A 23,564-nucleotide genomic window follows, 5' to 3' on the forward strand; every position below is an offset into this window, starting at 1 on the left:
GGACACAAATATGGTCTTGTCATAGTGGACGATTACACTAGATGAACATCGGCCAGGTTCCTAACCCATAAGGTTGAGTCTTTTGATTCCTTCTATAAATTTTGTAAAAAGATTCAAAATGAAAAAGGTATTCGTATCTCTTCAATCAAAAGTGATTGTGGGGGAGAGTTTGAAAATGATATTTTTGGAAAATTCTGTGAAGAGAGTGATGGTATGACCACAATTTTTTTATTCCAAGAACACCACATCATAATGGAGTTTTTGAAAGGAAAAATCTCTTCGAGAAATGGCTAGGACCATGCTTAATGACCATTCAACCCCCTAAACACTTTTGGGTTGAAGTAGTAAACATTGCCTGTTATTTACAAAATAGAATTTATATTAGGTAAATTTTAAATAAGACTCCTTGTGAATTATAGAAGGGACGTAAGCCCAATATTTCTTATTTCCACCCATTTAGATGTCAGTTTTTCATTCTAAACACTAGGGATAACCTTGGAAAGTTTGACTCCAATGTGATTATGGAATCTTACTTGGATACTCTGAATCGTCCAAGGCATATAGAGTGTATAACTCCAAAACCATGACAGTGGAGGAGACCATTCATGTAAGATTTAATGACAACAAGCCTGATGATGTGCCATCATTTTCTTCTATTTTCTAAACCCTTTTTGCACCATTTTAATTATTGATTGGTCTTAATTGTCAATTAATTAGGCAGTTTTATTATTTGGGCTCATTTAGCTAATTTCATGTTTTTAATCTAATTTCAGGAATTAATGAAACATTGGGCTTAATCCGGATTTTAGTTGTGGACTTGAAGAGGGCAAATAAAGCAGCGCTTACCTTAGTTAATTTCTAATTAGGAAATTTCGCAATTTTATTTTATGTTGTTCAGTGTTTATTTTGTTTTTGGCCAGAGTATTGTAATAGGGTCCAGTGACTTTGAGTGACTCTTTTTAAATAGCTGCCTTGGGATTCGTGGAGGGCATTCTGTTATGCTATTTTCATTATTCAGAGCTTTGGTTTTAGGTTTTCACGTTTTTCTGTTCCCTTGTTACAATTTTCGTTCTTAATGCAAATTTCCGTTTTCTGCTTCTAATTACGAGTTCATTCTTGCTTCTTCTTCTACTTTCATTTACGTTTCTGTTCATTTATGTTTCTGTTTCATGTTTCATTTGCGTTTTCTGTTTGAATCCATGGAAGGCTGGTGTTGTTTCCTTTTGAGGACGAAGCCCAACTCTCTTTGAGGTTTCGCTTGTAATGTGGTTTCCTGGCAGTTTTCCCTTCACCAGTTATCCCAATTTTGTGAATATTAATCAGTGCACGCTTCATGTTCGATTAATTGCCTCTAAGCCTAACTTGCGTTCATGCTTAATGGACGAAGGGCTAACTGGTGTATGTGGTGCCTAATCACGTATTGAAAACCCTAAGTTGATTTTCGCTTAGTAAATTGAAATAGGGTTGGATTAAGTGGTTGACTGTTAAGGACAAATTCTCCATAACCCAGGATAAGAGAATGACTTCTGAATCAGAGGAAACAACCCGTTTTTAATATTAGTAGTTTTGTATTCCAGTTTACTTGTTCTGCTCTTTAATTACCAAACAACCAAACCCCCCCCCCCCCAATCGTTACTGTCACTGCAAGTATATTATGAACATTTGGTTTGTCACTGCTTGTTGGGAAACAACCTAGGATCACTTCCTAGTTACTTCATTTTCATGTTTATTTGATTCGGGTACGGCCTCGATCAAATTTGGCGCCGTTGCCGGGGAGCAGTGTCCAAAGGTTCATAATAGCTAGCTAGTGTTGTGTGTTTAATCCTTTCGTGTTTTATGTTTAAATTGTTAGTATTGTGTTAGTATGTGTGTTAGTGTTGTTTAGTGTCCTGGTATTTTGTTTAATGTGTGTTCTGTTTCAGTTTTCCCATTAAGTGTTTCCCCTGTTTCAGTCTTGGGTGTTTTGCTGTGAAGATTGTGCTTGCGGCAAAAACAGAGTAGTAGTAGAAATCAATTAGAGACGGATTTTAGCGACCACCCATGCTGAATTATTTGAGATTTTTTGTTTTAGTAGCTAGGGTTGTTATTTTTGGCTGAATTTTTTTGTGGTAACTTCTTTTAATCCATATTGTGTGGGAAAAATAGCTAGAGCCTTTAGTTTGGTCAGATTTGAAAGTTCCAAAAAACTAGCAAATTTTGTGTTTGTCAAAACTTCAAACGGCCATAACTTTTGCTCCGGTTATCAGAATCGCAATTATTATATATGCATTTGGGGTAGAAAAAAATTTCCTACGCCATGGTAGCTGGCCATAGGCCGGCTGAGGTCTCGATCGTCCAATAAAAGCGATTCTGTCAAAAGTTTTTTATTTTTCAAGTTTTATTCACTTATTTTTCTTAACCTACCATTTTTAGCTTTCATAGTTAGACTTTGAATTTTTGTCTGAAATTTTTTGTGCTATCTTCTCATCATTTTATAGGGTTGCTCACAAAATTTCAAGTCATTTGGTTATCATTTGAGGGTAGCTGTAGTTCAAACCTACACCTTTATTTACATGACAAGGCAACTAGTTGTGTGCATGCTGAATGTAGTGTATGACTAGAGGCAATCCATCTGACTTACAACCCTTTGATCCTGAGATAGATAGGACATTTCATAGATTAGTTAGGCATCATTTTATACCTTTTGATCATTCTGAGCATTCCATAACTGGTGAATCTGTGCATTCTGTTATTGGTGATTTTGAACATCCTGATCTTGAGCATTATAATTTTGAGCATTCTGATTCTGAGCATTCTGATTTTGCACATTCTGAGAACATGGCACAACCTCCACCCCGTGAGAGGACTCTAAGGGAAATGGCTGCACCTGATTTCACCTACGAAAGCTTGTGCATCCAATACCCTCACGAGGATGTCCCATATGTTCTTAAAAATGGACTGATTCATTTGCTTCCAAAGTTTCATGGCCTTGCAGGTGAAGACCTGCACAAACATTTGAAAGAATTTCACATTGTCTGCTCCACCATGAAACCCCCAGATGTCCAAGAGGATCACATATTTCTGAAGGCTTTTCCTTATTCATTAGAGGGAGTGGCAAAGGACTGGCTGTATTACCTTGCTCCAAGGTCCATCACGAGCTGGGATGACCTTAAGAGAGTATTCTTAGAAAAAATTTTCCCTGCTTCCAGGACCACAACCATCAAGAAGGATATCTCAGGTATTAGACAACTCAGTGGAGAGAGCCTGTATGAGTACTGGGAGAGATTTAAGAAACTATGTGCCAGTTGCCCCCACCATCAGATTTCAGAACAGCTTCTTCTCCAATATTTTTATGAAGGACTCAGTAATATGGTGAGAAGTATGATAGATGCTGCCAGTGGTGGAGCCCTTGGAGACATGACTCCTGCTGAAGCCAGAAATTTAATTGAGAAGATGGCCTCCAACTCCCAGCTGTTTAGCGCCAGAAATGATGCCATAGTCATTAGAGGAGTGCATGAGGTAGCTACAAACCCATCTGCATCATCTGAAACTAAGAAGCTTGAAGGCAAACTGGATGCACTGGTTAACTTGGTAACCCAGCTGGCCTTGAATCAGAAATCTGTACCTGTCGCAAGGGTTTGTGGTTTGTGCTCCTCTGCTGACCACCATACAGACCTTTGCCCTTCCATGCAGCAACCTGGAGCAATTGAGCAGCCTGAAGCTTATGCTGCAAATATTTACAATAGACCTCCTCAACCTCAGCAGCAAAATCAACCACAGCAGAGCAATTATGACCTCTCCAGCAACAGATACAACCCTAGATGGAGGAATCACCCTAACCTCAGATGGTCCAACCCTCAGCAACAACAACAGCAGCCTGCTTCTTCCTTCCAAAATGTTGTTGGCCCAAGCAGACCATACATTCCTCCACCAATCCAACAACAGCAACAACCCCAGAAACAGCCAACAGTTGAGGCCCCTCCACAACCTTCCCTCGAAGAACTTGTGAGGCAAATGACTATGCAGAACATGCAGTTTCAGCAAGAGACCAGAGCCTCCATTCAGAGCTTAACCAATCAGATGGGACAATTGGCTACCCAATTGAATCAACAACAGTCCCAGAATTCTGACAAGCTGCCTTCTCAAGCTGTCCAAAATCCCAAAAATGTCAGTGCCATTTCATTGAGGTCGGGAAAGCAATGTCAAGGACCTCAACCCGTATCACCTTCCTCATCTACAAATGAACCTGCCAAACTTCACTCTATTCCAGAAAAAGGTGATGACAAAAATTTACCTAACAATTTCTGTGCAGGTGAATCTTCTTTCACAGGTAATTCTGATTTGCAGAAGCAGCACATTCCCCCTCTTCCATTCCCTCCAAGAGCAGTTTCCAACAAAAAAATGGAAGAGGCAGAGAAAGAGATCTTGGAAACGTTTAGAAAGGTAGAGGTAAACATACCTCTGTTGGATGCAATAAAGCAAATTCCAAGATATGCCACTTTCTTGAAGGAGCTGTGCACTAATAAGCGGAAGCTTAAAGGAAGTGAACGAATTAGCATGGGCAGAAATGTCTTCGCATTGATTGGTAAATCTGTTCCTCAAATTCCTGAAAAATGCAAAGATCCAGGTACATTCAGCATACCTTGTATTATAGGGAATAGTAAGTTTGACAATGCCATGCTAGATTTAGGAGCCTCTGTTAGTGTTATGCCTCTGTTGATTTTTAATTCTCTATCTCTAGGTCCCTTGCAGTCAATTGATGTGGTAAATCATTTAGCTAATAGAAGTGTTGCATATCCTGTTGGTTTCATAGAAGATGTCTTAGTTAGAGTTGGTGAACTGATTTTCCCTGTTGATTTTTATATCTTGAATATGGAAGAAGGATTTTCTCAAGGATCAGTTCCCATCATTCTAGGCAGACCCTTTATGAAAACTGCTAGAACTAAGATAGATGTTTATGCAGGCACACTGTCTATGGAATTTGGTGACATAATTGTTCATTTTAATATTCTGGATGCTATGAAATACCCATCTGAAGATCTTTCTGTATTTCGTGCTGAAATAATTGACCATGTTGTTGATGAATACATGACTGATCTTTATTCTAATCTGCATGTCTCTCACTCTTCATGCATTGAGTCTGAAATTGTACTTGATCATATGTCTGAATTTGATGCTGAGAGTGAATCTGAGAGTGATATTGATTGCATGTCTGGTGGTGGTGTTTTACCTCTCGAGATTGATTTTATAGAGTCAGATAGGACTAACCATGTTTCAGAAAGTACACATACCTCTGACTTCCTTTATGAGGTAAAGGCTGAGAAACCATCTCCTTCTACCACTGTCCAGCCGACCACACCAGAATTGAAGCCTCTGCCATCAAATTTAAAATATGCATACTTGGATGATAGCAAGAGTTTTCCAGTGATTATATCTGCCTCCCTTGCTGATGAGCAAGAGGAGATGTTGTTGTCTGTTCTCAAGAAGCATAAGAAGGCTATTATAGGCTGGACCCTGGCGGACATTCTTGGTATTAGCCCATCCACAAGTATGCATCAAATAAATTTAGAGGATGGAGCTAAACCAGTAAGACAACCACAGAGAAGACTCAACCCGGTGATTCTTGATGTAGTGAAGAAGGAGATAACCAAGCTTTTGCAAGCTGGAATCATTTATCCTATCTCCGATAGCCAATGGGTGAGTCCCATCCAGGTAGTCCCGAAGAAGACTGACCTCACAGTGATCAGAAATGAGAAGGAGGAGCTGATTCCTACTCGGGTGCAGAACAGTTGGAGAGTCTGCATTGACTATAGGAGGCTGAACCAGGTTACCAAAAAGGACCATTTTCCCCTGCCATTCATTGACCAGATGCTTGAACGCCTGGCAGGTAAATCCCACTACTGTTTCCTTGATGGTTTTTCTGGTTATATGCAAATTACTATTGCTCCTGAGGATCAGGAAAAGACCACATTCACCTGCCCCTTCGGCACTTTTGCTTATAGGAGGATGCCTTTCGGCCTGTGCAATGCCCCTGGTACCTTCTAGCGGTGCATGATTAGTATTTTCAGTGATTTTTTAGAAAATTGCATAGAGGTGTTTATGGATGATTTCACTGTATATGGATTGTCTTTTGATGGTTGTTTGAATAGTTTGGAAAAAGTTTTGAATAGATGCATTGAAACTAACCTTGTTCTAAATTTTGAAAAATGTCATTTTATGGTTGAGCAAGGTATAGTTTTAGGCCACATCATTTCCAATAAGGGTATTGAAGTAGATCCTGCAAAAATTTCTGTTATTTCACAATTGCCTTACCCCTCTTGTGTGCGAGAGGTGCGATCTTTTCTTAGTCATGCAGGATTGTACAGGCGCTTTATAAGGGATTTTAGCAAAGTAGCCCTTCCACTGTCCAACTTGTTGCAAAAGGAGGTGGAGTTTGACATTAATGACAGATGCAAAGAGGCTTTTGATTGCCTCAAAAGAGCATTGACTACCACCCCCATCATCCAGGCACCTGATTGGACAGCCCCTTTTGAGCTTATGTGTGATGCATCAAATTATGCATTGGGGGCTGTCCTTGCTCAAAAAATTGATAAATTGCCCAGGGTGATATATTATGCTTCTAGGACTTTAGATGCTGCCCAAGCAAATTATACTACTACTGAGAAAGAGCTTCTAGCCATAGTTTTTGCTCTTGAAAAATTTCGATCTTATTTGCTTGGTACACGCATTATTGTTTATACTGACCATGCAGCTCTAAAGTACTTGTTGAAGAAGGCTGATTCTAAGCCTAGGTTGATCCGATGGATGCTCTGGCTCCAAGAGTTTGACTTGGAGATCCGTGATAGGAGCGGAGCACAAAATCTAGTTGCTGATCATTTGAGTCGGATCGAACGTGTCTCTGATGCAGATTCACCTATTCGGGATGATTTCCCGGATGATCATTTGTATATATTGTATAGTATTTCTGACTCTCTTTCTACTCCCTGGTTTGCTAACATTGTCAATTATTTAGTTGCCTCTGTTTTTCCTCCCTTAGCATCTAAGGCCCAAAAAGATAAAATTAAAAGTGATGCTAAGCATTTTATTTGGGATGACCCCTACTTGTGGAAATTGTGCAGTGATCAGGTCATTAGACGGTGCATTCCAGATCATGAGACTGACTCAGTCCTGCAGTTCTGTCATTCTTCCGCACCGGGAGGTCATCTGGGTGTTCAAAGGACAGCTCGCAAAGTGCTTGATTGTGGTTTTTATTGGCCCACCATCTTTAAAGATGCGTGGAAGATCTACAGCACTTGTGAGCAGTATCAGAGAGCAGGAAATATACTTACATGGAGACAACAAATGCCTCAGCAACCTATGCTATTCTGTGAGGTGTTTGATGTCTGGGGTATAGATTTCATGGGTCCTTTTCCTGTCTCTTTTGGTTATGTTTACATTCTCCTTGCAGTTGACTATGTTTCAAAATGGGTGGAAGCCAAGCCCACTAGAACTAATGATGCTAAAGTTGTCGCAGACTTTGTCAGGTCTAATCTGTTTTGCAGGTTTGGAGTACCTAAAGCAATTGTTAGTGACCAAGGAACCCATTTTTGCAACAGGACAATGCATGCCCTGCTTAAAAAGTACGGGGTGGTACACAGGGTATCCACACCATACCACCCCCAGACCAATGGACAGGCAGAAATTTCTAACCGAGAAATCAAGTGAATTTTAGAGAAGATTGTGCAGCCAAGCAGGAAAGATTGGAGTACCAGGCTTGATGATGCTCTCTGGGCACATTGGACTTCCTACAAAGCACCCATCGGAATGTCTCCTTATCGGGTTGTCTTTGGAAAGGCATGTCATCTTCCAGTGGAAATTGAGCACAAAGCTTACTGGGCAGTGAAGACTTGCAACTTCTCTATGGATCAAGCTGGTGAGGAAAGAAAGTTGCAACTGAGTGAGTTAGATGAAATCCGCCTAGAAGCCTACGAGAATGTCAAGTTCTACAAAGAAAAGACCAAAAAGTTCCATGATAGCATGATAGTTAAAAAAGACTTCGTGGTTGGGCAAAAAGTGTTATTGTATAATTCTAGGCTTGGACTCATGAGTGGTAAGTTGAGGTCTAAGTGGATTGGTCCTTTTGTTGTTACTAATGTTTTTCCTTATGGTACAGTTGAGATCAAAAGCGACTCCACAAACAAGAGCTTCAAGGTCAACGGACATCGACTTAAGCCATTCCTCACGAACCCTTCTTTAGTGGACGTAGTGGTGGAAGAGACTTCCTTACTCCACCCTACTCTTCCTCCACCATGACTTAGGGAGTTTTTCTTTTCCAATCTCCTTCTTTGCTTTTATTACACTTGTCCGATTCTCTTTGATGATTTAATTGTTTTTAATCTTTTAATTGTGCTACATTGAGGACAATGTGTTGTTTAAGTATGGGGGGGAGTGTTCTTTGATTTTGCTAGTTTTGTTGGTTTTGTTAATTTGTTAGTTGTGTTAATTTGTAATGTTGTTAGTTTCGTCGGATTTTTAGTTTAATATTTTGGGTCAATTTTGTGTGCACGTACGACTTTGCATGTTTTTCTTTGAATTATAGGATATGTTCAAGAAATGGGTAATTGTTTTGAAAATAAAAGTTCTTGACATTTTGTGACTTGAAATCCTTGATTCTTCTCTACATGTCATGATAGTTTTGAAAGCTCAATTTGAAAGTGATGATTTTACCTTTGTGAGAATTTGAGCCATCCATCATCATAATCATTTGGTGTGTTTTGCCCCATTGATTGCTTGCACAATAGCCTTGGCTTGATTCTTGTTGATGCGTCCTAATTCACATGCATATTTGGAAATGATTGAGGCAATTTTGTTCTTATAAGCTTCTAGCCAAATGGACTTACCTTGAATTAACTCCTTTGATAGCCCTTTTGAGCCTTGTTTCCCTTTCCTTGTTTTGAAGCTCACTACAAGCCTTAAGTGAAAAACCATGATATTACCATATCCTTAAGGAATTTTGGAGCTTTGGAATTGTTTTGGGAATAAGTGTGGGGGGTTTTTGTTTCATTGGACAACTTGTTTTGTTGGCTATGCTTCATGATGTATTTTGGGCCATACTTGATGTACATTGTATATTGGTTAAATGTTGGACATGCTGAATGAAATGTTGTTTCTCAAAGGCTATAGAGTAAAAAAAAAAATCGAAAAAAAAAATTCGAAAAAAGAAAAAGAAAAGCAATAAAGTTGAGTGAATAAGATCTTAAATGGCACAAGAATGATGAAACTCTAGGTTCTACTCTTCATGTTTAAATTTTATCTTTACTTCTTTTTATTTTCTTATTTTTTTTCTTAATATGCACTTATCCCCCTTTGCTCCTCTATTCCTTTGGGATTTAGCCACTTATTCCATATTTCTCCATACCTTGTCCTTGGCCCCATGACAACCTTAAAAGACCTTTTGATCCTCATGTGCTTGTGTTTGTGGGTTGATTGTCAATTTTAGAATCTTGCCAAGTCTATGTGGTGTTTGCTTTCATGGGTGCTTTGAGGGTAAATAGTAGCCTAGACACTTGAGAGATAGAGTGTATATCTTGTGAGGCTTTATCACTTTTCATTCTTGAGCTGATTAACTATTTTGCCATGATTGGGTTGCTTGGATGATTTTCATGAATGTCTTGACTTTTTGGATCTCCTTATGTTAGATGTTACCCATTCCTTTCATTCCTTGATGTTCATTGAGAAATATATGAATGTGTTTGTTTGTCTCTCTTTGATATCCTTGGATTTTGTTCTTTGTTTCATTTTGCCCAGGAGTGCAAAAGGCTAAGTATGGGGGGTTTTGATGTGCCATCATTTTCTTCTATTTTCTAAACCCTTTTTGAACCATTTTAATTATTAATTGGTCTTAATTGTCAATTAATTAGGCAGTTTTATTATTTGGGCTCATTTAGCTAATTTGATGTTTTTAATCTAATTTCAGGAATTAATGAAACATTGGGCTTAATCCGGATTTTAGTTGTGGACTTGAAGAGGGCAAATAAAGCAGCGCTTACCTTAGTTAATTTCTAATTAGGAAATTTCGCAATTTTATTTTATGTTGTTCAGTGTTTATTTTGTTTTGGGCCAGAGTATTGTAATAGGGCCCAGTGACTTTGAGTGACTCTTTTTAAATAGCTGCCTTGGGATTCGTGGAGGGCATTCTGTTATGCTATTTTCATTATTCAGAGCTTTGGTTTTAGGTTTTCACGGTTTTCTGTTTCCTTGTTACAATTTTCGTTCTTAATGCAAATTTCCATTTTCTGCTTCTAATTACGAGTTCATTCGTGCTTCTTCTTCTACTTTCATTTACGTTTCTGTTCATTTACGTTTCTGTTCATTTACGTTTTTGTTTCATGTTTCATTTGCGTTTTCTGTTTGAATCCATGGAAGGCTAGATTTTCTGGTGTTGTTTCCTTTTGAGGATGAAGCCCAACTCTCTTTGAGGTTTCGCTTGTAATGTGGTTTCCTGGCAGTTTTCCCTTCACCAGTTATCCCAATTTCGTGAATATTAATCAGTGCACGCTTCGTGTTCGATTAATTGCCTCTGAGCCTAACTTGCGTTCATGCTTAATGGACGAAGGGCTAACTGGTGTATGTGGTGCCTAATCACGTATTGAAAACCCTAAGTTGATTTTCGCTTAGTAAATTGAAATAGGGTTGGATTAAGTGGTTGACTGTTAAGGACGAATTCTCCATAACCCAGGATAAGAGAATGGCTTCTGAATCAGAGGAAACAACCCGTTTTTAATATTAGTAGTTTCGTATTCCAGTTTACTTGTTCTGCTCTTTAATTACCAAACAACCAAACCCCCCCCCCAATCGTTACTATCACTGCAAGTATATTATGAACATTTGGTTTGTCACTGCTCGTTGGGAAACGACCTAGGATTACTTCCTAGTTACTGCATTTTCATGTTTATTTGATTCGGGTACGGCCTCGATCACCTGACACTACAATGTTAGAGCTAAATGAGTCCTTTACAAAGATTAAATTAGAAGATGTCGTCAAGTTTGCTACAGTGTACAATCAAAACCAACTTGTGTTGAATTCCCCAGTGGATGATTGACCTGAAGAAGTCAAAGAACCAACTAGACGCTTGTTGAGGAAACATCATCCAGAGTCCCAGGTCATTGGTGTTCCTAAGGACAAAGTCCATATAAGGAATTTTCTTGAGCACATAGGGCTACTATCCGAGATCGAGCCAAAGCACATAGATAATGCTATGTCTAATGAATACCAGGTCAAAGCAATGCAAGAAGAGTTGGACCAGTTTTAGAAGAATGATGTTTAAAAGCTTGTAGAACTCCCCAAAGGAATATTTGTTGTTGGAGCAAAGTGGGTGCTTAGAAACAAGTTAGGCGAAATAGGTAAGGTTATGAGGAACAAGGCTAGGCTTGTAGCCAAGGGTTACTTACAACAGGAAGGTATAGTTTATACATAAACTTTTGCTCCTATTGCTCGTCTAGATGCAATACGCATTTTACTATCCTTTGTTGCTCTTCATGGTATGATTTTGTATCAAATGGACATAAAAAGCATGTTCCTCAATGGACTAATCAAGGAAGAGGTCTATGTGGAACAATCCCCTGGGTTTGAGAGTTCTATCTACCCTCATCATGTTTTCAGACATAACAAATCTTTGTGTGGTTTAAAATAAGCTCCTCGAGGTTGGTATGAAAAGTTATGTTCATTTTTAACTGAAAATAGCTTTATAAGATGAAAGGTAGATACTACTTTGTTTCGCAAAAATTATGGTATTCAATTCCTAATTGTCCAGATATATGTGGATGATATCATATTTGGTGCTACTAATGACTCTCTGTGTGAGAATTTTTTCAAGCTTATATAGGCAGAGTTTGAGATGAGTATGATGGGAGTGTTGAAGTTCTTTCTTGGACTTCAAATCAAGCAAACAAATAAAGGCATAAACATCCATCAAACCAAGTACGTGAAGAAGTTCAAGATGGATGATGTAAGGCCAATGAAGACCTCCATGCATCAAACCACTGTACCTGGACTGGATGAAGACTCAAAGCAGGTGGATGATAAATGTCAAATTTATTCTATTTTCATATGCAAGTAGAGACATTTATTTGATACTTTAGAATATTGTAGGCCTTGTTTTGAATCAAATTCGTCATGTTTTCGGTTTTTAATATATTTTAGATAGAAAATATGATTTTAGAATTTTTTTTTAATATGATTTTGTGAGTTTTTACAGAGAAATAGGGCAATTTTACAAGGTAGCCTCGTTCAAGCGAGGTATAGGCTGCTCAAGCCAACTTGAACAGAGGAGAAGATGAAATTTTACAGAAGATATCTTGCTTAAGCAAGAAGTGCGTTAGATAGTGCATCTAGAAACTAAATTAATTCAAAACAGAGATAATTATGGAGATATAGCTCGAAGATAAATGAAGAAAATCACTTGGAAGATAATTGTAACTATTAAAATAAATCATATTAGTTGAAGAGATAATTTTCTTGTATAGATTATATTATTTTGTAACTTAAGGAGATTATTTGCCTCTATTAAACACATCTATGATTTTATAGAGAGGCATAGCCAGCAGCAAAAAAGGAGACCTCTTCTCTCTTTTTGTATTTCATGAGTGACTAGTTTCTTTCTTAGCTAGAAGAGGAAAGAATTGAACCCTATTTGATGTAATTTTCTTACATTAATATCTCATTTGTGTTCATCATTCGCCTTCTATACTTAATGCTTAGTGAGCCTATTCACCTCATAGATGATTCCAAGATAAAATAAATAAATTTTAGTTTCCTTTTTTGATAAATTTTTTGAAAATAAATAATTATATATTTCAGTTTTTAAAATTTTTATCTTTTAAGATTTATTTTCCTATTTTTATCTTCTATTTTTTAGCAAAAGTTTTCTCTTCCCAATTTAAATATCAAATTCTTGGAAAATATATCTAAAACATTTCCTATTGATTTTAGAAAAAAATAAATTACCTATTTTTAATAGTTTAATATTACCTCTTATCTCGTAAGTTTTATTTTTCTAAGAGTATTTCTACTTACTCGTTTTAATTAAAAAGAAAAAATATAATTGGAAAATTTTTAGGCTAAATACTTTATTCTTTATTTAAATTTTCTATTTAGTTATCATCTGGTATTATCTAAAAACGCACTAAAAGCAATAAAGAGTTTATATACACAAGAACATAATGAAGGGAAACTAACAAAGGGATAAGTCATGGTAAAACATTGCACAAGATTAAATGGCCTAACTCTCTAAAAACATTTCCCCAGTGGAGTCGCCAACTGTCGCAACCTACCCTTCGGCGGGAGGGCGACGCGTGACTCGCGGGATGCGTGTTCCTCGAAAGGAATATGCGCGGAATCGCCACCAACGTTTATTTGAGGAAAACGTCGGAAAAACCGGAAAAGACGCGATCTACGAACTTTTAAGTGAAAGGCTCGGGAGTTGTATTTACGCACGGGGAAGGTATTAGCACCCCACACGTCCGTCACAAGGGACGGCAGCCTTCAATCAAATGTGCAAACATGACTTAGATTTTTATGTTTTCCTTTTATGTCCTTATATCCTTTATACCCTTTTTTATATTTTTCTCTTTTTGTGGTTGACAAGGGTGTTTCCCTTTGCTCCTACGTATTCCTCAATTTGCGATGAGGAAATCAGACCTACGTAGTTCTTCCTTATCAAGTGATTCTTTTTACTTCAAAGGTGATCATTTTAAGGCGTTGGACCTTGAAAATGATCCATTTTACTTAGTAAGAAAATTGAAATGACAAACTTCAAAAACCTATTTTTGTGGACGAGCTTGACTAGGCGAGTTGATTTTAGCCTTAATTTCACTTTAGTTATTAGTCAATTCAATTAAGAATGAGAAATCCCAAAGAGAAAACGTCCGATTGATTTTCCGCTTTATTTTACTAAACACATTTTTTTTATTATATTGTTTATTTTACCTCTTTTTTTATTTCCAACGTGGTTACGGTACGACCGAACGGTCGGAATTCATTTTAACCGAAGTTAACGGATAATACAATTCAAACGATCGGTGGAAATTTGTTTTATTTTAGGTTAAGCGAGAAATGACTTAAGTAAAATGGCTTAAGCACGTCAAGAGGGGGTATAAAAAGTAAATGAAACGAGAATAAAAATACACGAAACACAATGTGGACCACCATGGGTACATAGAATGAATCGAAAAGCTTGGTTCGAGGTACTTACCCATTGAAGATCGAAGAACGATGAAGAACGAATGAAGAACGTCGAAGAACGGTCCAAAACCTTCGCGAAATTCCTCACAAAAAACGTTACGGAAACGTTTCGGAAGCGCCTCGGCTTAGATTTTCTTCACGGGAACAATTTTTCCAAGCAAATTCGAAAGAGAGAGAAGTGCCTCAGGGGCTGAACCCTTTTCTACTTCACTTCCTCCCCTATTTATAGCAAAATAGGGGAGATGCTTGCCGCCCAGCTCGCCCAGGCGAGCAGGGTTGCTTCCTCCAGAAGCAACAGCCTTCTGGAGGAATCTTCTGGAGGGCCCAAGTGGGCCTGGTTGCTATTTGCACCCCCATTTTTACTAAGTACACCCCCTTTGCTTTTTTTGGTGATTCTTTTTTCGTAAAGTTACGGAAACTTACGAATTTCGTAACGATACTTGTTTTCTTTCCGTAATGTTACGGAACCTTGCGGATTACATAATCATCCCTTTTTTGACTTATAGAATGTTACGGAACCTCACTAACTGCGCAACGATGCTTCCATTTGATTTCCGGTGTGTCACGGAACCTTTCGGATTGTGCATCAATATTTTCTTTTCTTTTTCGGCATGTCCCGGAATTTCACAAATTGCCTAATGATGGGTGCCAAGCACCTCACAAGGACCAAAGAAAAGTCGCATGTCATCAAGCAAAGGTCCCCGGACGAAATTAGGGTATGACAGTTGCCCCTCTTTACTTGTCTTTTATTGGAAATAAAAGGAAAGTAAAGATAAGACACTAATTTCGTTCCTCTCGGTTGACGAGAGTCGCGGGTGACCATAAAATTTCCGCATGCAGATGACTTGTTGTTCCCGGGGGAACAAAAGGTGCAGAAGACTATGTCAGTCTCTGCATGCTATCAAGCGTTCTGTCTTACAGATAGCAAAAGAATGTTTATACGGATAACCACTCGGGTATTTCCGCCCGTCAGCATGACTCAAAAGTCAATATGATAGATCTTGTAAGTGCGGAAGATGATGTAAATCTCCGCGTGTCAACGGGCTTGTCGGCCGCGATTGACAAAGGGTGCAGAATGACCACATTGGCCTCTGCTTGTCTTCGGGCCCGCTGCCTCTGGATGACAAAAGGGTGCAGAATGACCAAATTTTGTCTCTGCGTGCCATCGGACACGACTGTGTCTGAATGGCAAAGGGGTGCGGAATGACCAAATTTTGTCTCCGCATGTCATCGGGCCCGCCGCATCTGGATGACAAAAGGGTGCAGAATGACCAAATTTTGTCTCTGCGTGCCATCGGACACGACTGTGTCTGAATGGCAAAGGGGTGAGGAATGACCAAATTTTGTCTCCGCATGTCATCGGGCCCGCCGCCTCTGGATGACAAAAGGGTGCAGAAAGACCAAATTTTGTCTCTGCGTGCCATCGGACACGACTGTGTCTGAATGGCAAAGGGGTGAGGAATGACCAAATTTTGTCTCCGCATGTCATCGGGCCCGCCGCCTCTGGATGACAAAAGGGTGCAGAATGACCAAATTTTGTCTCTGCGTGCCATCGGACACGATTGTGTCTGAATGGCAAAGGGGTGCGAAATGACCAAATTTTGTCTCCGCATGTCATCGGGCCCGGCGCCTCTGGATGACAAAAGGGTGCAGAATGACAAAATTTTGTCTCTGCGTGCCATCGGACACGACTGTGTCTAAATGGCAAAGGGGTGCGGAATGACCAAATTTTGTCTTCGCATGTCATCGGGCCCGGCGCCTCTGGATGACAAAAGGGTGCAGAATGACCAAATTTTGTCTCTGCGTGCCATCGGACACGACTGTGTCTGAATGGCAAAGGGGTGCGGAATGACCAAATTTTGTCTCCGCATGTCATCGGGTCCGCTGCCTCTGGATGACAAAAGGGTGCAGAATGACCAAATTTTGTCTCTGCGAGCCATCGGACACGACTGTGTCTGAATGGAAAAGGGGTGCGGAATGACCAAATTTTGTCTCCGCATGTCATCGGGCCCGGCGCCTCTGGATGACAAAAGGGTGCAGAATGACCAAATTTTGTCTCTGCGTGCCATCGGACACGACTGTGTCTGAATGGCAAAGGGGTGCGGAATGACCAAATTTTGTCTTCGCATGTCATCGGGCCCGCCGCCTCTGGATGACAAAAGGGTGCATGTCACATGACCTCAGGGTTAGTATGACAAAGATTATGGGGCGGCCGACAAAAGCAAGGCTCTTGCTCCTACGTATCCTTCAATGAGGAACTCAGACCTACGTAGTTCTAGATAACTTGTGAGACTTGAAAAAGTCTCCACCGGAAGATGCTGACATCTCCGGGAAGGGCGCAAATGACCACATTGGCCTCTACTCATCAATCACACTTGGGGTCACTGAATGACGAGGTGCGGATAACTGTAAGGTGTCTCCGCGGGCTACCAGTTCTTGGGTCATGGTAACAGAAAGCGGTGCGGTCGACAAAAGCGAGGCTTTTGCTCCTACGTATCCTCCAATGAGGAACTCAGACCTACGTAGTTCTTGATAACTTGTGAGACTTGAAAAAGTCTCGGTGTTTTCTCCACTAAAAATGCAAACATGCTTTAGCAAAGAGACAAATATTCCAACTGATTTAGAGCAGCATATGCTTTTTTGAGTGACAAACAATGCGTCTACCAGGGAAGGAGAGTCTGCTGATGAAATCCCCCATAACCATAAATGAGATTTTGGATATTAGCATTTCGTTTCTAGATGACCATTTAGAGGAAACACTGGTTTCAACAAAAATATAAGAAATCCACTCAAAGTGTATCAATCTCGCACAGGTAAGTGTTTTATCCTAATTCTGAACCATAGATATGTCCTGACTTGACTTTGCAAATTATTTCCTATCAAATCAAAAATTACATGCGTGATCATGGATCAATAGGACTTCCCTTGGGAATGGGTTCTTTTGGTGGGTTTTTCGGCTTTTGACCTCTTCTCTTTTTTTGGCCCCTTTTTTTTTGGCTTTTTTCCTTTTCTGTTTTGGTTTTGTGCGAGGCGAACAAGTCACCGACGCACAGGATTTTGGTTGGCAATTAAAGGGAGAAGACCACTTTAGGTCGTGGTTTCCCTTCCTTCTTTTTGTTCATTTGGTGACAATTCTGTATTGTTCAGATATTGTCCGGTCCAAAGACCTTTCTGCACATTTCTTCTGTTTTCTTTCGATCCTTGATCAGGAGCTTTCTTTCCTTCTTCTTCTTCCTTTTTTACTTTCTCCCATTCTTTGATTGGGAATTTTCTTTCTTTTCTTTTTGCTTTCTCCCACTCTTTGATTGAGAATTTCCTTTCTTTTCTTTTTTGCTTCCGAGGGTAAGGATTATGGTGAGTCAGGATTTTGGCTCAAGGTTTGTAGAATGGCTAGACATGATACATGTCGGGGTTTGGTTTGGCTCAAGGATAAAAGGGATGCCCCACATTATTTCCATGACACAAATGCAAAACTGATGATTTGGAAATTTTATGCAAAACTGGTCATGCATGCACCTATGCAGACACTCAAGTGTCAAATTTTTATGGTCATGTGATGCTAGGGCTCAGGATTCATTTCCTCTATTTTAGTCAACCCAATGTTTCCAAAATATGTTCTTTTATCCATTTGTGCATTCATCCAAGTCCATTTTCGCGTCCGGGGAAATCTTCACAGCATTCACCCTTTAGGGGTACACACATTTTTTTTCAAAATCTAGTTATGATCAGTGAATTTTTTTCAAAGAAAAGTTGGAAGTCATCTCTTTTCAAAAGCATGTCGGTTTTTTCAGCTAAACAACTTATTTTTCTTTTCCTTTTTCCTCTCTTTTTCCTTACTTGCTCTCTTCTTCCCTTACTTTCTCTCTTCTTTTCTTAATTTTTTGATTTTTATTTTTTTGTTTTTTTGTTTGTTTTACTATTATTTTTTGGACGATGTTCCTAAACGAAGAACTCTACACGGTTCCAGAATTTCAAACATCATTGATAGTAATGATATAAACACTAACGCAACAATCCAAACAAAAATGTATGCGCTGTACAAATGACAATCGAAACAACAAAAACAAACATTAGTCTCTCAAGTCAAAACATAACATAAAAATGATAAAAGAAATATGAAAGAAAACATGAATCTGGGGATCTCCCAGTCATGAAGCTCCACTCCCTCCCAAGAAGTCAAGCAAATCGGCCATCTCCTCGTCCTCGTGGGCCTCCTCTCCATCCCCGGGAACTTCCGGGGGCGCCTCTCCTGCTTGGGCCTCGGGCCAATCCCCGGGCCATGCGACCTCTGCCCTGAACTGGTCTGGAGTAGGGCATGAAAAAGAAGCGAAGCCCTGGCTTTGCATGCTGAGGCTCATCTGGTATAGACAATCATGGGTCTGCACATGTGCCCGGTGGTTGGCTGCCTGCTGGCGAACCAAATGCCATAAATATTGCTCCATGTCAAATGACCCAGCCGGGCCAGCTTGATGAGGTGGTGGTGGCGCGCCCGCGGCCTGTGGAGCATCCCCCTGAGCCTGTCTCTGGGTGCAGTACTTCTCAATAAAAGCCCGAGTGATGGGCGGCCGAATTACCTTGGTAGGTGCAACGGGGACTCCGTACGACTGGCAAAGTCCTGTGATCAGTGCAGGAAATCCCAGGGCCCTGTTGGACTTATCTGGGTCCAAAGGGTGCCTGGTAGGCGCCATACCTGCAAAAATATAGATGGCGTCAGCGATTAACTGAGCCACATGAACACTCATCCGTGTCAGGATGGCGTACACCAGCTGACACTTCGGCAGGGGGAGGTCGGAATTATGATCGGTGGGCAGGATGTTGCTGAGCAGCAAAGTCATCCATATCTGTGTCAAGGTGGTCATGTTGGTGCGCATGATCCACACCCGTGTTCCGGCAGCAGTCCGGGCAAAATCCTACCCCGGTATACATAGCAACTGGGCGATGGCCTCCTCATCAAACCCATCAGACCGGTTCCTCCTCTGGCCATACTTGCACTCCTGGCCCTCTTCCAACACCAACGGATATCCCAGGAGCTGGCCGATAGCATCGGCATCAAACGGGATCCACTGACCCCTTACCCAGGACCTCATGTCACGCACGCCCTCCTCTGTTGGCCAAGCATTGGCATAAAACTCAAGGACTATTTCTGGATCGAACTTGGCCATGGGGGTAACCAGTGATGTCCACCACCGGCGCCTTATCTCCTCCTGGAAATCAGTATACTCATCGTCCCTGAGCTGGACGCGTCGCTCTCGGAGAAATGACCATCCCTTGATGGCCTCGAAGCGCTGCTGGTGTATCGCGCTCCTAAAACGGTGACTGTCATACTCAGGAGCGGAACTAGTTCCTTCGGCCGCCTTATCCTTCCTGGACCTCTTTGAGGCAAGCTTCCTCGGGGCCATTTCCTGCGAAGGCAAACATCTGGAAAGTTAGTTTTACCAAGAAATGCTACTCTTAAAACAAAAATGGCATACAACCTCCTCCAATAAACACAAACATCAATGTAAATTTAGAGCAAACTTATGCACATACTTCTTTACGAACGTTCACTTGCACAAGACATTCTTACAACTAAGAAAAATGCACCCATGTACAATCAAGGCACCTTCGTTACCTAGATTATTTGTATGTACTTCCAAGGTGTATTTGCTACCTACATCACATGCACTTCCTTGGCTAAATTTACATACATGCATACTCAAAGCATTTGGGGTACCAAAAATTGCACATGTGCACATTCCGGTATTTCTAATACTTATGCATATACAAAAATGTCCCCCCTTTCGTCATTTTTATATTTTGGTGCAGGGGTTGCTTGCCCAGGCGAGCTCAGCTCGCCCAGGCGAGCTAACCTGCACTTTTTTTTTTGTTTGAGAGAAACATTAACCATGTCCCCTCCTTCCTTAAGGGTTAGTGTTTTGCCCATCTTGAACTTACTTAAGTTAGAATTAGGCGTTGATTACTTATTTTTAAAACAAACAAAAAGTAAAAGAAAACTGCGAATACAAAGGATACGGGGCTGCCTTGCAGCGACATTCTCTGCTTGTTTAGCGTGGAGAAGGGGCGACGATCAGTCGGTCGTGACCCCATCCCCACTTGCATCCGTCCCTGTGTTCCTGCAAGTAAGAAACAACCTGGTGTGGCCAATCTTGACCGCATCGTCGTCTTACCTTGATTGGTTTCTGTTGTTCATGTTTTGTCTCTACCCCATAAGGTAGCTCAAGATGATCATGCCCCTGTTTTACCACAACAATATGCATGCGTATGCGTATGCGTATGCATGAATGTTTTCAAACGCAGCAAATTTTAGGGAAAGTTAGTTTAGCTTCAATTTTAATTAAGCGCTTGGGGCATCCCATGAACTGAGCGGAAGGGCTCAGGTGATCACAAATCAAAGCAAGGTTTGAAACCAACGTGAGGACTAAAGCCTCGAATTTACGTTCATTCCTTTGAAAGATTGTAACGAGAGATACAGGAGACGGGAAATCCCTGGGGGAAATCCAGAAAACGCATAAAGATAAAGAACATGCAGCGACATCTTTAATTGCCCCAGATTCTAAGCATAATATCGCTTGACGACATCAGAATTCACGGGTGAAGGTAGCTCTTCGCCATCCATGTTGGTAAGCACCAGGGCTCCTCCGGAAAAAGCCCTCTTCACAACAAAAGGCCCTTCGTAGTTTGGGGCCCATTTTCCTCGATTGTCCTTGACAGCACGGGACATCTTCTTTAGGACAAGGTCTCCCTCATGGAACTTGCGCAAGCGTACTTTCTTGTCGAATGCACTCTTCATTCTTTGCTGGTACAAGCGCCCATGACTCATGGCCGTTAAGCGCTTACCCTCAATGAGGTTGAGTTGGTCATAGCGCGTTTGAGCCCACTCTGATTCCTTTAATCCGGATTCTGCCAAGATCCTTAATGACGGGACTTCTACCTCAAACGGTAACACAGCCTCCATCCCATATACCAATGAGAACGGCGTTGCCCTAGTTGACGTCCGCACTGAAATTCGGTAACCGTGTAATGCAAATGGGAGCATTTCCTGCCAATCCTTGTATGACACGGTCATCTTTTGGATAATCTTTTTGATATTCTTATTGGCCGCTTCCACGGCTCCATTCATCTTTGGCCGGTAGGGTGTGGAATTGTGATGCTGGATTTTAAACTCCTCGCACATTTCCCCCATCATCTTGTTATTCAGGTTGGTGCCGTTGTCTGTGATAATCTTCCTTGGCAAACCATATCGGCAGATGATCTCTTTCTTAATGAACCTGACCACCACACCCCTCGTGACATTGGTATAGGAGGCTGCCTCGACCCACTTGGTGAAATAATCTATCGCTACGAGGATGAAGCGATGACCATTCGAGGCCTTGGGCTCAATGGCCCCGATGACATCTATTCCCCACATGGAGAAAGGCCAAGGGGCGGACATAACATTCAGAGGATGTGGCGGAACATTGACATTGTCCGCGTATGCCTGACATTTATGACACTTCCTTACATGGGCACAACAATCACTTTCCATGGTAAGCTAGTAATAACCTGCTCTTAGGATCTTCCTGGCCATAGCATGCCCGTTGGCGTGCGTTCCAAACGAGCCCTCATGGACTTCCTCGATCATGTGATTTGCCTCCCTGGCATCCACACACCGCAGGAGGGTCATGTCGTGATTTCTCTTATACAGTATACTTCCACTCATGAAGAAACCGGCTGCCAACCTTCTCAATGTCCTCTTATCATTGTCGGCAATTTCTGGCGGGTATTCTTTGCTTACGACATATTGCTTGATGTCGAAATACCAAGGCTTTCCGTCTCATTCCTCTTCTACTTGGCAACAATGCGCGGGTTTGCCACGACACCAAAATTCAATGTAGGGTAGATCCCCGTGCGGCGTTAGCTGGAACATAGACGCCAAAGTAGCAAGTGCATCCGCCATTTGATTTTCCTCGCGGGGAACATGATGGAAGGAGATCTCATCAAAGGTCTTAGCCAATTCCTTGATATAGGCTTTGTAGGGTATCAGCTTGGGATCTCTGGTTTCCCATTCCCCTCTCAGTTGATGGATTACCAACGCTGAGTCGCCATACACCTTGAGTAGTTTGACATTGGAGTCAATTGCTGCCTGGACGGCTAGGGCACATGCTTCATATTCGGCCATGTTGTTGGTGCAGTCGAATCCTAGTCTGGCTGTGAAAGGTACGCATTGATTGTCCGGAGAGACCAATACTGCCCCAACGCCATGGCCTAGAATGTTTGACGCTCCGTCAAACCATATGGTCCATTTGTCCCGATCTTCGTCCAATTTTTCCTCAAACAAGGCCATGATGTCCTCATCAGGGAATTCAGGATGCATGGGCTGATAGTCGTTAAGAGGCTGTTGAGCCAAATAATCTGCTAAGGTGCTTCCTTTTATCGCCTTTTGGGTGACGTAAACTATATCAAACTCGGATAGCAGGACTTGCCACCGGGCGATTCGTCCCGTGAGAGCTGGCTTTTCAAAGATGTACTTAACCGGGTCCATCTTGGATATCAACCAGGTAGTATGGCTCAGCATGTACTACCTTAGATGATGGGATGCCCATACTAAAGCACAACACGTCCTTTCGAGCAAGGAGTAGTTCATTTCACAGGTTGTGAACTTCTTACTTAGGTAGTAAACAGCGCGCTCTTTCTTTTCGGATTCGTCATGTTGCCCCAGCATACACCCCATTGACTCGTCTAAGATTGTCATGTACAAGATGAGAGGCCTTCCAGGTACTGGTGGCATAAGCACGGGAGGATTCATAAGGCATTTCTTGATCCTTCCAAAAGCCTCTTGACAATTCTCATTCCAACGATCAGTTTGGTTTTTGCATAAGAGTTTGAACAACGACTCACAAATGGCGGTGAGCTGTGATATAAATCTGGCAATATAATTCAAGCGTCCCAGGAAGCCTCGGACTTGCCTCTCGGTACGAGGTTCTGGCATCTCAAGGATGGCCTTCACCTTTTCGGGGTCTACCTCTATCCCTTTCTGGCTCACGATGAAACCAAGCAATTTCCCTGATTTGACCCCAAAGGTACACTTGGCGGGGTTCAACCTTAATTGATATTTCTTAAGCCTTTCAAACAACTTGCGCAGGTTGACAAGGTGTTCTTCCTCGGATTTAGATTTAGCAATTATGTCGTCCACGTAGACCTCGATCTCTTGATGCATCATATCATGGAACAAAGCTACCATGGCCCGTTGATAAGTTGCCCCGGCATTCTTGAGTCCAAAGGACATCACCTTGTAACAGAACGTCCCCCACAGGGTGACGAAGGTAGTTTTTTCCATATCCTCTGGCGCCATCTTTATCTGATTGTAACCGGAGAAACCGTCCAT

At 41.2% G+C, this 23,564-nt stretch overlaps 1 non-coding gene across 1 annotated transcript; it reads right to left on the reverse strand.

The window, feature by feature from the left end:
• Positions 1-3,195: 3,195 nt before the first annotated feature.
• Positions 3,196-3,302, reverse strand: LOC113000879 (small nucleolar RNA R71). The gene has a single exon (XR_003266199.1). It is a non-coding gene; the product is annotated as a small nucleolar RNA R71 (small nucleolar RNA).
• Positions 3,303-23,564: the final 20,262 nt, after the last annotated feature.

The sequence above is a fragment of the Glycine max genome, chromosome 20, assembly GCF_000004515.6.
Source record: "Glycine max cultivar Williams 82 chromosome 20, Glycine_max_v4.0, whole genome shotgun sequence".
Lineage (NCBI taxonomy): Eukaryota > Viridiplantae > Streptophyta > Magnoliopsida > Fabales > Fabaceae > Glycine > Glycine max.